Source organism: Delphinus delphis, chromosome 2 (assembly GCF_949987515.2).
Source record: "Delphinus delphis chromosome 2, mDelDel1.2, whole genome shotgun sequence".
In the NCBI taxonomy this organism is placed as follows: domain Eukaryota; kingdom Metazoa; phylum Chordata; class Mammalia; order Artiodactyla; family Delphinidae; genus Delphinus; species Delphinus delphis.
Window position 1 is genome coordinate 98,138,168 of NC_082684.1, and position 15,144 is coordinate 98,153,311.

Below are 15,144 nucleotides of genomic sequence, written 5' to 3' on the forward strand. Positions count from 1 at the left end.
AGCTGAGGCAGGGCAGTGTAACCTGCCACACCAGGCCCTCCCATGGGGCCTGGTTGCTCATCCGTATGTAAAGCTCTCTGATGCCCCAGCCCAACGTTGGGTCCTGTGGGTGGGGCTTTGCAGCTCAGGGAAGTGGTGGCCGAGGGAGAGTTCCTCTGCCCCCTTTATGCAGAGCTGGGCTTGAGCACAGTATTGTGACCCAACCTTCTTTCGTGCACATCTTGCATGGGTGCCGTGCCGAGGCCCCTCCCACAGTGGCCATGCTTGTCCCCACCCCAAAGCTCTCCGTTTTCCTTCTCCCCAGCTGTCTCCTACCCCCGCGGCTGCCGGCTCGCCAGGCTCGACTGGACCTTCCTAGAAGCGTGGCCACGTGGTAACAGTGTCTGAACCTCTACAGTCGCTGGCCGCGCACCTGGTAAAGTGGCACAGGGGCCGGGGTGAGCAGTGGAAGAGTCGCTTCGAAGTATTTTGCATGTGTTTTTCTCTGAAACCACCGGCTCTCCTAACATTCCACATTTGTCCAAGACTGTGGCAGCTCCGAGGCAGCCCCAGCACCGCGTCCTCCGCTGGCTCCCGGGCCGGGGGCTCACTGTCTATCATCACAGCAGAAACTGGAGTCCTGGTGGTCCACGAGCCGGACCAGCGGGGCCAGCCCGGAGGAGACACTGATTCCCCACAAGTCTACTGAGATGTTTTGTAACTAGAGACCCTGGAGTCTCTAAACCAGGTTGTGGTGTGTGTTCCCTGTGGAATTCTAAGCAGAAATGCTTCCGCTTCCCACACAGGGGCCCTTTTCTAGAGCAGGGCAGGGTCCTCGGTTCCATTTTGTGGCGGTTCTTTATGATAATGTTTGTTTTTAGTAGGTAGATCATTCTGTAATGGAGCTGCTTGCTTTTACTACCTTGAAAGCCTGTACTTTTTAGGCAAATGTAAGAGTCTGAGGTTTTCATAACCAGAATCTTCAGATCAACAAGGTAAAGCTACATGTTCACATAGGATATTTACGTATCCAACTATTCAGAATGGACGTTAAACACGCCACGCACCAGATTTCTGCTGAGCGCTGGTGTGTCCAGCATCACGGACCCACAGCAGGAGCAGAAGCCTTTTGTGACTCCAGTTGGCTGAGGCCACAGCCTAGACTCCAACCCCGCCGTGTTGACTCAGAAACCTGCCGCCCACCCCGGCCTGGTCCACATTCCACCCAGGCCATGTATCCTACAGGCTGTTGGAGTGGGAATCCCCCGATTAGTCTAACAAAAATGTCAGTATTTCCGATGTTAGAAATGGGGTGAAGAGGATCAAAATGCGGCTTTTAAAAAGAATCATATTTTAAAATCAAAATAAAGATTAGATTGTAATGCAGTAAATAGCAACTTCTGTGAACTTTGAGGATTTCAGTTTCAAGAGATTTTTTGGTTATTATCAATTCAAAAAGGAACTTCTAGTGACTATTAATGAGCCTACTACAATAGGAGTACTTCAGGCCTTCATCCTGTGTCTTTTTGGTTTTCTCCTTCTAAGCTCCCTAAGCAATCGCATCAGTTTCGATGGTTCCAAAACCACGTATATACTGAAGACGCCAACATTTTTATTTTTTTATTAATTTTTATTGGAGTATAGTTGCTTTACAATGTTGTTTCTACTGTACAGCAAAGTGAATCTGCTATACGTACACATATATCCCCTCTTTTTTGGATTTCCTTCCCATTTGGGTTCCCACAGAGCACTGAGTAGAGTTCCCCATGCTATACAGTAGGTTCCCATTAGTTATTTATTTTGTACATAGAAGACTCCAACTCAGTCCTGACATTTCCTTTGAGCTTCAGACAGCTGACCTGACATCTGCACGTAGGTGTCTCATGCTTTTCTTGAACCAAACACATCCAGACATAAATCTCGACTTGCCCATCCCAAACAGTTTCCCAGTTTTCTCCACCTGGATAAGTAATACCACTGTCAACATGGTGGCTCAGAAACCTGGGACTCCTGCTTGATTTCTGCCTCCATTCCAGACATGCATGATCCCATCAGCAAGTCCTGCTCTCTACGCTCCTGATGTATTTGGAAGATGTCCACCCTCCTCTGGCTCCAGCTGCCAGCTCCGTCCACGTCCCCCCAGACAGCAGTGGTAGGTCCCTGCCGCACCCACTCTGTTCCCACAGCAGCACAGCTGGCATTTGGGCCGGATGATTCTCTGTCACTGAGCAGAGCCATCCTGTGCACTGTAAGGTGTGAGCAACATTTCCGGCCTCCACCCGCTCCAGACCCACAGCTCCCTCCCCTTACCAATTGTGATAACCAAAAACATCTCCATACACTGCCAAATATTTACTGGGATAAAAATCTTCATGGATTGAGAACCACTGCTCTATTCCAATCCATTTTCTGCCCAGAAGAAATATGAAGTAATGATGTTCTTCAATCCTAAACAGATACTTTTACGCTTTTGATTTAAAACATTCAGTGATTCCTTACTGGATGCAGAATCAACTCCAAATTCTCCACCATGAGATGTTTCAGGCCTTGTATAATCCAACAAGGGTGGGTAAAGGTGACCCACCATCCCCAACCTATCCCCCTCACTCACACCTTCAGCTAGTGCTATGGGCCAAATATTCGTGTCCCCCCCGACCAACTTTATATGTTGAGTCCTAATCCCCAAGGTAATGGTATTATGTGAGGGCTTTGGGAGGTGATTGGGTCATGAGGGTGGAGCCCCCAAGAATGGGATTAGTGACCTTATAAAAGAGACCCCACAGAGCCCCCTCCCCTCTTACTCCACGTGAGGACATGGAAGACGTAGTCTATGAACCAGGAGGGGGGTTCTCACCAGACACAGAATCTGCCAGCACATAAAACCCCTGACCCCTTGAACTAAGATCAAAATACGACAAATAAATGGGAAGAAAAGGAAAATGTTTCTGGGATTTTGAATGTCAACTGGACAAGGACGATGAATAAAGCACCTCATTTTGCTCTGTTATTGCTGAGTGGGTGTCAGTGTTGACTTTGTCAAGGGCTTTTTTGGGGTGTGGGTAAGAGAGGCCACAGTCCAAGCTCTAAGTGGGGATTCACACCATGGTTCCGCCGAAGGGCCTTCAGGTCTGTGTTGTGCAAAATAACAAAAAATCATGGGTATTTTTCTAGGGAGAGTGTCCATCACTTCCCTCAGATTTTGAAAGAGGGCTGAGTCCTCATCCATTTGCTGAGACCCCCCCTAAGGTGGGCACAACCCAGAGAATGAAACACACTTTGCCTCACCCTAAATGTCGCCAATGTAGTCAGGAGGCTGCAGTCCATCTGTGTTAAAGTGTGTTCTTCAGACTCACACTCATTAGAACTGTAGGTAGAACCCAAAGGCCCTCCAAAGTGCCAGACCCGGAGGCCATGGTGCCTGGAGACCAGGCTGCTAGTGTCAGCAGGGCCCTGGGATAATCTCACAGTCCAGACCCTGCAGTTTCTGAGGTCGTGGTGCTTGGAGACCAGGCCTCTCATGTCAGCAAGTCTCTGGGATAATCACTCAGTTCACACCCTGCAGTTTCTGATGTTCTATGTGTTGACCTCCCAGAAGGACTGAATCTGAGTATTTTACTTGAAGGTTAGAAAAGAAAAAGGAGAATATGTAATTGAAGAATAGTCCAGACATTGGGCAACAGTAGAGGCAGAGAGGTGTTTTCAAGCCAAGAAATAGAAAGGGTTTTATTGTTTTTAAAGAAAGGAGCGATAGGAAGTAAGAATGCTTATCTTACAAATAAGATAAATAAGCAAACAGGAGCAGGCTTTCTCTGGGCACCTGCGCAAAGCACACAAGGGCAAAACCCTGCAAGTTATGTAGGCCATGTACTTGCTGTCAGCTTTCCCAGTGATTTTCTAAGTAACAACATTCTTGAACTTTCCTAAATGTGGAAAGAATGGTGGCATCAGCCAATTGACATATCTTGCTGGAACTATTTGATTTCCAAGAAGGAATATCAAAATAAACAATGGTCTTACTTTAAGACTTTTCTCATCGGATGTTCCATTTTTATTTCTCTCTTGATTACTTTTAGGAAATGTTTGTGAAAATATTTACCACACACCACATTTTCTTACTTAAAAAGTTGGCTTCTCTCTGCAAAAATTAAAAGTTGAAGTTTCCCATCATCCAGGCCAATGTGAGGAGAGGATGTCCCCTTTGCCCAGAGGGAACCAAAAGATAAGATTTGGGGCAAAGGGGAAAGAGCCAAAGATGAGATGTTATTATTTGTCAGTCTCCTTGCCTATCAAACATCCTGTGTACTGCTAACAAGAAAAACTGTCATCGTACTATGCTTGTCCAGAACCCTTCCTGAAAGGCCCCTCACTCCGCCTCTGCATGCACGTCATCCATCCAACACAGCCTCTCACCTTCCCCAACTGACCCTCGCCTCACCAGCCTCATCTCCGGTCCCCACCAAACACAGCGGCATTCACACGCACGCAGATGTGTCTATTCCTCTGTTGGCAGGAAGCTTCTCTCTCCTTCTCCTTTTGCTCTCAGAGCCTTCTACCTTCCTTCTCAATATGACCGTCCCCCTCTTTAAATTCAGATCACCACAACACCTTCAACTCTTTCTAAGTTCACTCCACCACAATTATTCTTTCCTTTAGTCAGTAAATTCATTCAATAAATTCAGGAAATACATGACCACTTTTTCAAATGCAGGACATTATGAGGGGTATAAAACACATAAGACATTGTCTATGCCACTTACAGATTAAAATCTGGTAAGGAAAAATAAGATGTTTTTGATAACTGCAATTCAAAGAGACAGAGCTAGGGCCATATTAACGATGTTTCCAGCAACTTAAAGGAATGAGATGACTTTTACACTAGCAAAACCCGTGTTGGCTCAGTTTCTACACACGTTGGGACCGTGGAGTCACTGGCCTTGGGGAAGTGAGGAAGAGGAGGAAACAAGGATCTAGGAGGAGGTTTTGACCCAGAGGACAGTCCAATATGCAGTATTCAGACTTGATCTAGACAGAAACTCACTTCCTGGAAGAGTGTGACAAGAATATGGGCCATACAGCAAAAATAAATAGTGGGTGATACTCAAAACTGCAGGGAGGCAACAGCATAGTTCCAGGAAAAGAAGGAAAGGGGAAGAAGGACCCAGAAGGGGGAGGAAAACTGGCACAGGTGTCAAGGTTTTGGCCAAACAGGCCAGGTTTCTGGGCAAGACTGATTTCAGCAGGAAGCTAAGATAGAAGCCAGCCTAAAGTGAGGCAGCAAACATTAGGCAGAAGAAGGCTGCAGCCCAAGAGGGAGGCCCTTCGCTTAGCCACCCAAAGGTCCCAGGCTTGGACCTGGACCCCGGACCAAATGACTTTTTATACAAATACTTTAATTTGTGCTACTTTATTAATGGAAAAAAGAACTGTGCATATAAGCTAAAGTAAATACAAGCTATTCAAAATAGTATATAATAAAATATTAACAGTTGAACGTGGGTGGTGGCTATATGGATGTTGCAGAGACCATTCCTTCAATATTTCAATATATTTGCAAATGTTCATATCAAGTGATGGGGAAGGAATAAATCAAACCCCCTCAAAGCCCCGCTGCCAACTCATCTCCTACCCTCTTTCCTACCAGGGATGATCATTGTTTAGGCACAGCTGATGCGTGCTCCCCTCATTAGAATGATTCAAGGACAAAGTTGGTAGAAGGGAAGAGGACTTTCTAGGCAGAGGTGAGAGCCAGGTTCTGAACGGTTGCGAGAAGCACGAGGCACGCACAGGGCACAGCAAGGAGACCGGTTGGCCTAATCCTGGCCTGTGCATTTCCTGCAACTGACACACAGAGTTGGGAAGTGAATAAACTTGTAAAGGATGGGATCCCAGAACCCAAGAGTTTACTGTCTACTCAGAGTCAAAATGTGTGCAGCAGCACAAAGCAGTGCTAATGATACTGTTCAGAGGCAGGAGGTATGTCGTGTGTAGGGGGCTTCCGGAGGAGAGAAGATTTGAGCAGTATTTGCAGGATGGGTAAGCGTCAAATAATCTGAAAAAAGCAAGTAGAGCCTTCTGAGTGTGTGTGTGTGTGTGTGTGTGTGTGTGTGTGTGTGTGTGTAGTGGAGGGTAAGATGCTGTCAGGTAGTATTTCCTGGCTTTCCCTCTCATTTTGTGGAGCATAAATAGCACTACTGACTACTTGCTAATCTTCCTCATTATCTATATCTCTGGGCAGTGGCAAGGAAGGCAGATATTGGGGTGAGGAGAGGCTGTATGTGGAGGGAACAAATGGAAAACCTGAAGCTCTCTTCTCCTACTTCCTGCCCACCTCCAAGGACCCTCTCTACTTATTAGACATAGTAGGATGCCATGGTTACAGGTGGAGTAAAAACCATCCAGATCTCCTTTCACAATATATTTTTTAAAACCTGCCTGTTGAAGCATTAAGTGCCTTAAGAACCTCACACCTGTTGGAATGGCCATCGTCAAAAAGACAAGAAGTGGACTTCCCTGGTGGCGCAGTGGTTGAGAGTCTGCCTGTCGATGCAGGGGACACAGGTTCGTGCCCCAGTCCGGGAGGATCCCACATGCCGCGGAGTGGCTGGGCCTGTGAGCCATGGCCGCTGAGCCTGCGCGTCCGGAGCCTGTGCTCCGCAACGGGAGAGGCCACAACAGTGAGAGGCCTGTGTACTGCAAAAAAAAAAAAAAAAAGACAAGAAGTAGTAAGTGTCAGTGAGGGTATGGCAAAAAGGGAAGCCTCATACACTGTTGGTGAGAATGTAAATTGGTGCAATCACTATGGGAAACAGTATGGAGGTTCCTCACAAAACTAAAATAGCACTACCATATGATCCAGCAATTCCACTCCTGGGTATTTATCTGAAGAAAACTAAAACACTAATTTGAAAAGATATCTGCACCCCAATGTTCTTAGCAGCATTATTCACAGTAGTCAAGATATGGAAGCAACCTAAGTGTCCATCAACAGGTAAATGGATAAAGAAGATGTGGTATACACATATACACACACACACGCATGCACACACACACATACATAAATACATACATACATACAATAGAATACTACTCAGCCACAAACAAGAATGAAATTTTGCCATTTACATGGATGGACCTGGAGGGTATTACACTTGGTGAAATAAGACAGAGAAAGACAAATAACTGTATGTTATCACACATATGGAATCTAAAAAATAAATGAACAAATATAACACACAGACTCACAGATATAGAGACAAACAGGTGGTTGCTGGTGGGGCGGGCAAAATAGGTGAAGGGGATTAAGAGGTACAAACTACTAGGTATAACGTAAATAAGTTACAAGGATGTAATGTACAGCCCAGGGAATATAGTCAATATTTTATAATAACTTTGTATTCAGTATAATCTATAAAAATATTGAATTACTATGTTGTATACCTGAAACTAATATAATAGTGTGAGTCAACTATACTTCAGTTTTTAAAGTGCCTTGAGAATTTGCTTCTATAAAGTAACAACTAGGAAAATTGGCTTTCACAATCATACTTTTTTATGTTCATTTGCCTTTTCTCGGATAGCTTAGTTTATTTTTAAAAATTCTAATCTAATATAATCTCACATTTCCCATCATGAAAAAATCTGAGCGCCAAGCTTTTCTTTGCTCTTTCTTAGCTTATTAAGTATACTTGGATGAGTCATTCAAATTTTGAGCCTGTTTCTTTAACTGAAATAAAATAAAAAGGTGAGAGTAATCCTGTCCCATTGAATTCACAGCATTGATATGATGATCTAATGGAACACGCATACATAAACAATAACTCACTGTATAAACTGTTAAGAATTATTAAGTTAATACGTGTCAACTTTATATGATTCATTTTTTATGAGTGTTTTTCACTGACGTATCATCAAATCATACACAGAAAGCAAGTACTTTGCCCAAAGTACTAAAATCTCCAGGCCCAGATAATTTCACTGCAGCATTCTACCAAACATTTAAAGAATTGACGCCAATTCTACATAATCTCTTCCTGGAAACAGAATAGGAGATGACACTTGTCAATTCACTTCATGAAGCTGATACCAAAACAAAAGATGGTACGAAAAAAGAAACCTACAGACCAACATCCTCATAAATATAGATACAGAAATTTGTAACAAAATAGCAAAAAGAATTCAGCATATATGAAAAGAATTCTACACCATGACCTAGTTTATTATAGAGATAAATAGAGCTGGCTCAACATTCAATTGTCAATCAATGTAATCTACCACATTAACATGTTAAAGAAGAAAAGTCACATGATCTTATCAATGGATGCAGAAAAGGCATTTGACAAAATTAACATCTATTCATGATTAAAAAAAGGAACTTTCAGAAAAAAAAAATAAAAGGAATCTTCCTCAACTTAATAAAACACATCTACAAAAAACCCTACAGCTAATAATATATCTACTAGTAAAAGATAATGTTTTCCCCCTAAGATCAGGAACAAGGCAAAGGGGTCTGTTCTCCCCATTGTTATTCAACATGGTGCTGGAAGTCCTAGCCATTGCAACAAGGAAAGAAAAGGTAATAAAAGGCAACTATAAGAAAGAAAGAAAACTGTCCCTATTTGCAGATGAAATGATTGTCTACAGAGAAAATCCCAAAGAATTTACCAAAAAACCCCTAAAACTAATAAATGGATCCAGCAGGATCACAGGATACACAGTAAACATACAAAAGTTAATAGTATTTATATATACTAGCAATGAATACACTTCAAGTTAAAAATACAATGCAATTTACAATCACTCAAAAAGAAAAAAAAAAGAAATACGTAAATGTAAATCTAACAGAACATGTACAGGATTTGTATGCTGAAAACTACAAAATGTCAATGGAAGAACTCAAAGAGGATCTAAATAAATGGAGAAATATAGGGTGTTCATGGATTGGAAGACTCAACTCAGTAAAGATACCAATTGTCCCCACACTGATATAATACAGATATACAGATTTAATGCAATTCTTGTCAAAATGCCAGCAAGATATTTAGTATAGAGAATTTTAGAATTTATATGGAAAGACAAAGCAACTAGAATAGCTAAACCATTTTGAAAAAGAAGAATAAAGCAATGGACTCGCTCTACTCTATTTCAAGATGGATTACAGACTTAAATATAAAACACAAAACCACAAAACTTTTAGGGAAAAAAAAGGAAATCTTTGGGATCTATGGCTACGCAAACATTTCTTAGACTTCAGACCATCAATATGACACATGAAAGGAAAAAATGATAAATTGGATTTCATCAAAAATAAAACCTTTTGGATAGTTTTGCAAAAAAACATGTTAAGAAGATAAAAAGACAAATGACAGACTGGGAGAAAATGTTCACAAACTACATATCCAACAAAGGACTAGTATCTCAACTACATAAAGAACATTCAAAACTCAACTCAACAGTAAAAAACAAATAATCCAATTATAAAATGGGAGAAAGATATGAAAAGACATTTCACCAAAGAGGATATACAGATGGCAAATAAGCACAGGAAAAGATGTTCAACAAAATGATATTCAGCATAATGAACTATTAGGGAAATACAAGTTAAAACCACAATGAGTTATCACTGTATACCTACCAGAATGGCTAAAATAAAAAATAGTGGCAACGTCCAATGCTGGTAAGGATGGGGAGAAACCTGGCCACTCATATCCTGCTGGTGGGGATGTAAAATGGTGCAAACACTCTGGAAAACAGTCTAACAGTTTCTTAACAACTAATCATACAACTAACCGTGCAACCCAGTAATTGTACTCCTGGGCATTTATCCAACAGAAATGATGTCTTATGTTCACACAAAAACCTGTACACAAATGTTCACAGCAGCTTTATCTGTAATGGCCCAAACTGGAAACAACTCAGATGTCTTCCATGAGTGAATGGTTAAACTGTGGTCCATCCATACCATGGAATAGTACTCCATAACAAAAAGGAACTAAGTACTGATACACATACACAACGATCTGAATGACTCTCCAGAGAATTAGGCTGAATGAAAGAAGCCAATGCCAAAAGGTTACGTACTGTATAATTCCATTTACAGAACATTCTTGAAATGAAAAAATGAAGAACAGATCAGTGGCTGCCAGGATTAAGGAGGAGGTCAGCAAGAGGGTGCCGTGCTGATGGAGTGCTCTGCATCTTGACTGCATCAATGTCGGTATCTGATTGAGATGCTGCACTCCAGTTGTGCGTGATGCCACCAATGGGGGAATTGGGGAGAGGGACATGCGACCTCTCCACATTACATGAGTGCATGGGAAGCTACAATTACCTCAAAATTAAAACTTTAATTAAGAAACAGTAAGTCAGTGTGCCTTCTATATTTGGAGGCGTTTTTTCTACTGTATTGCTGCACACAGCATGTCCAGAGTGGAGGCCTGCCAGTTGAAACAGTAAACATACTGTCACAGACCCTGCCCTCAAGATGTCTTTCTGTCCTTCTCCAGTCACCATAACACTGCCAGCCGTCTGACCATGCCAAGATTGAAGACATTTTTGTTTGATTCATTAGCTTTTAAAAATTGTATAATTAAGTTCATGATTTGGGAGCTTTGTGGTACGCGGGTCTCTCACTGCTGTGGCCTTTCCCGTTGTGGAGCACAGGCTCCGGACCCGCAGACTCAGCGGCCATGGTTCACAGGCGCAGCTACTCCGCGGCATGTGGGATCTTTCTGGACCAGGGCATGAACCCGCATCCCCTGCATCGGCAGTCGGACTCTCAACCACTGCGCTACCAGGCAAGCCCTCATGATCTGGGAGCTTTTTACATTTAAAGAAGAAACCACTATTCCTCAGTCGATCAAGAAAATCTGAGACTTCTTAACCTCCCCTTCCAAGCCCACAGCCTACTTCCTTCTTGGTTCTACCGAGTCACAGACTTCCTCCCCAGCTCCTGGTATCTCAGTGTGCACCACCACTAACCATGGCCGAGGTCTAACACCCTCTGATTGGAACGTGTGGGTCACTCACAGACCATCTGCTACGCAGAGAACCACAGAGCCTCTGCCTCTTGTACTGCGGATAGAACCGAGTCATATTTTTTCCATGCCTGAAAGAAGCAGAACAAAACGTTTTTTTGTTTGCTTGTTGGCAAAAATTGGCAAGATACACTGGTTTTGATGATGAAATGCTGGTTCTTGCTTCCTTTTCACCCCGAAGTATGTTTACTTCTGGAGCTCAGCAGATAAAAGTATATCAGAGTCAAAATTATGGCAGTTTTCATTTCCAGTTAGCTTTGACTGAAGTCATTACCCCTAATTTTTTTTTATGAAGAGTATTTTTTGAGTGTCTTTTTTTAATCTAATGTAGCTGCTTTGTTTAGTTATAGTATAGCTTCTCGTTCAATCCTTTGATTAAGCAAATGGGGGAAATGAACCCCAAAGGGCTGAAATAACTTGTTGGACGTTACTTAGAACTGGGGTCCACAGTCCTGCACTCCCTACACTCACACCACCTTCCCTTATGCCACCACATGTCATTAGAAGACAAACCTTACAGGAAATGTTTATTTCCCTGGCTTTTTAAGATTCTTTTAATAACTGGAGGAATGTATGCTAATTGCCCTAAAAGTTATCAGAAAAGCAATTGGGACAAATGTGTATTTATTTATAAAAATAACAAATATTCCCTAATTTAACTAATTAAAAATCTTTATAAATCTTTATATTTTCATTTAAAAACCAGTCTATGTAATTAAGAGCTGATATAAAACACACAATCAGTGAGGAGGGTAAGGGATGTAAAGACCTTTTGAGAAATATTCATACAGAATGTAGAAATTAAAAGTTTATTTTTAGTAGTTGATTTTCAGTATTCTATAATGTGATGTTAACTGAGAACAGATAAATTGGGAAAAGTACCAGGAAGCAAGTAATATTTATGGAGAGACTTTTCCCCTAGGGATCAATTCTTTCATAATTGCATTTTTCCTGGACTTAAGTACCATAGACTGGGTGGATTCAATAGTAGAAATTAGTTTACTCACAGTTCTGGAGGCTAGCAGTCCAAGATCAAGGTTCTAGCCAATTCAGTTTCCGGTGAAGCCCTCTTCCTGGCCGCCTTCTTGCCCTGTCTTTACTTGGCCTTTCCTCAGTCATACCTGAGGAGAGAGGGTGCCCCAGAACTCTCTGGTGTCTCTTCTTACAAGGACACTAATCCTACTAGATCAGGGCCCCACCCTTATGGCTGCTTTGAACCTTAATCATTTCCTTAGACACCTCATTTCCAAATACAGCCATACTGGGGGTTAGGGCTTCAACATATAAATTTTGGGTAAACATTCAATCCATAATAGATAGTAATGCTAAAATGTCTTCACGTTCAAGAATATAATCATATAAAATATGCATTATAACCATAGTTAATATACACTTACTTTTATTTTTATAATACACGAAAAATTGGAAACATTTAAGAATCTAGAAACATAAGAATCAACAATACTTAGTGAATTTCAAATTCTGTCACATATTATCAACAATTTACTATCCACTAACTATGCATACAACTTGGACTATGATGTAACCCCCTGCAGCTTAAAGCGTCAGAAAAGCAACCTTCAGATATTAACTTTTAGGAAACTGATTATGGGTTGATTTCAATTAGACATCAAGGAAGAGCACCAGAAACAGAATCTGGAACAGAACAAAGCACTTCAAAATCAGACACAGGGCTCAGAGTCAGAACGTATGCAGCCGTGGCCAGCAGGGCAAACTGAGTGGAAAGCAGTACAGGGGCAGGGCAGGGTCAACACACACAGGAAGGGCCAAGAATAAACGTCCAAAGCACAAGTGTTACCAGGAAGGGAAATTCATTTTTTCCCTGAAACTGACTGAATGACACTCGTCCATTGAACTGTTATGGGATTAAGGCTTTTGGGGCAGGGACCAGCGTGGAAGTTGAGATTCAAATCCAAATCCATTCATTCCAAGACCCATGCCCCCACCCCAGTTTTCTAAGGGATGTAACCTCAGGCCAATGATGCCGAACAAGATTTCCACGTTCACCCTGTAGTGAAAAGAAATTGGCCAAGCTCTGATATAATTGTATTAATATGAAAATTTTGATTTCCCTTCTTATGATGAGGCAACCTGTCCAATCACTATTCATGCCACTCTTCACAAATTGGTAACAAATCAATTTTGAAGTTTAGTCTTTAGTGACATAATGATAAGTGTGTAAACAATGAGTTCTTCCAATGTTCAGAACTTTATTGAGAATTCTAAGGAGATGCAACCATGCAACCATGTTGGTGGAAAAGGTGGACTTCAGAATTTAATGTCCTTCTGGCTCATCTTCTCCTAACTCACATCTGTCCTATACCAGTAGGACTGACTTTGGGGTCATGTACCGTCCTCATCACCAGCCCTCCCTTCCTTTCTCCTCTGTTTGCCCTACTTCCCAACTCTAGATGCTCTCCTCCTCCACCAGGAACGTCAAGTGACTAACTTTTACTAGTGCCTTAAACTAACAGTGCCTCTTCAAATAAAGAAAATCCTCTTGCCATTTCCTGCATCGTGAATCTCTTCAGTCCTTCAGTTACTTCTTCTTCCTCTTGTCACTCCACTGTCTCAATTATTTTCACTTTTTGTTTCCATCATTATCACTTGGCGCTTCCTAGCAGAACCAGCTATATCACCGCTGCTTTGACACTTGCTTCCGGACATGCTGGGCTTGAAATAAAGGCACTGTACTACTATACTCTATACAGTACTGTACAGTAAAGTACACAAAAGCACAACCACTTGTAGAGGATGCATGCACGTGACAATGTACACCAGACACGTGAACTAACTTACGTGATTGTATGTGCGAACACACGTTTGCGTCTTTGAAAGTTTGTAACTTGAAGGTTCATGTGTAGGGGACTTACTGTATCAACTCGTTTTAGATTCTTTTCCCATATAGGTCATTACAGAGTATCGGGTAGAGTTCCCTGTGCTATACAGTAGGACCTAAAAATATGGAATGCTTCATGAATTTGTGTGTCATCCTTGAGCAAATCTTTTCTGTATCGTTCCAATTTTAGTATATGTACTGCCGAAGCGAGCACAAGTCTGATTAATTCTTTATATAGAAAGTTATTTGTCTTCCACTTTGCCATGTTAAGCAAGGTGTAACAAAAAAAAATTCCACCTAGTGAAATGTGAGATTTCCATGATGGGACCTCCATTCTGCTGACAGAGAACACAGTACATGTTATGGGATAGTGGAAATTGCACAGAATCTGGAGTTCTAGTCTGGCTTTCTACTCACTAGCAGATTATTTTACATCTCTGAGTTCACTTTCCTTATCTTTAAAGTGGAAATGGTGATAATTTACATTCCAGTGTCATTTTAGGGATATGAGATTGTGCATGTGAAAAACATCTTATAAATTCAAAGTGGTAAAGAAATGAGAGTCATAATTATTAATATTATATAAAAGCACTTTGGAGTGCTGGATAAAATTCTATAATACGATAAGAACTACAAATAACATCTTCATCAATATTAATATTATAGATCCAAAAGCAGGATCGCAGCAGTTCTGTATACTGCTGTGATGTTTTCCATGCTCTCATTCTGTACATTCAAGTCTTTCCCATCTTAAAAATCTCTCCTGTCACTCCATGGTTCCTTCTTGAACCTACTATTTCTTTTTCCTTTGTGGCCTTTATGGTCAAACTACCTGAAACAACTGTCTGTAACCAAGATCTCAAACACAGGCTCGGGATCACTCCTTTGTGGACACAGCAGTTTGAGTGTTTGTTTTTAACAGAATGTGAGTGCCTCCAGGCTGGGCAAACTCCCTTTTATCACTCCAGCCAGTTCACACATTTATGTGAAATGTCTGGTCCCTAAAGGCATTTGCATTTATAACCTCTAGCACTAAAGATAAAAATAATAATCAACAGAATCACATACCTACAATGTCAAACTAAGGAAGGGAAGATTTGCAAATTAAGATATAATTTACAGTTATACAATTAAGTCATATTTTCTAAATATGGCCCCAAGCTCGGCCTTCAAAAATAGTGACTTATACACACATATTTAGGGAATTATTAGTTTGCTTTTACTCGTTCTTTCTTTTTGCGGTACACGCGCCTCTCACTGTTGTGGCCTCTC

The 15,144-nt window shown here is 41.6% G+C and overlaps 1 pseudogene; it reads right to left on the reverse strand.

The window, feature by feature from the left end:
* Window positions 1-13,990: 13,990 nt before the first annotated feature.
* Window positions 13,991-14,086, reverse strand: LOC132421258 (U6 spliceosomal RNA; annotated as a pseudogene).
* Between the last annotated feature and the right edge of the window lie 1,058 nt (window positions 14,087-15,144).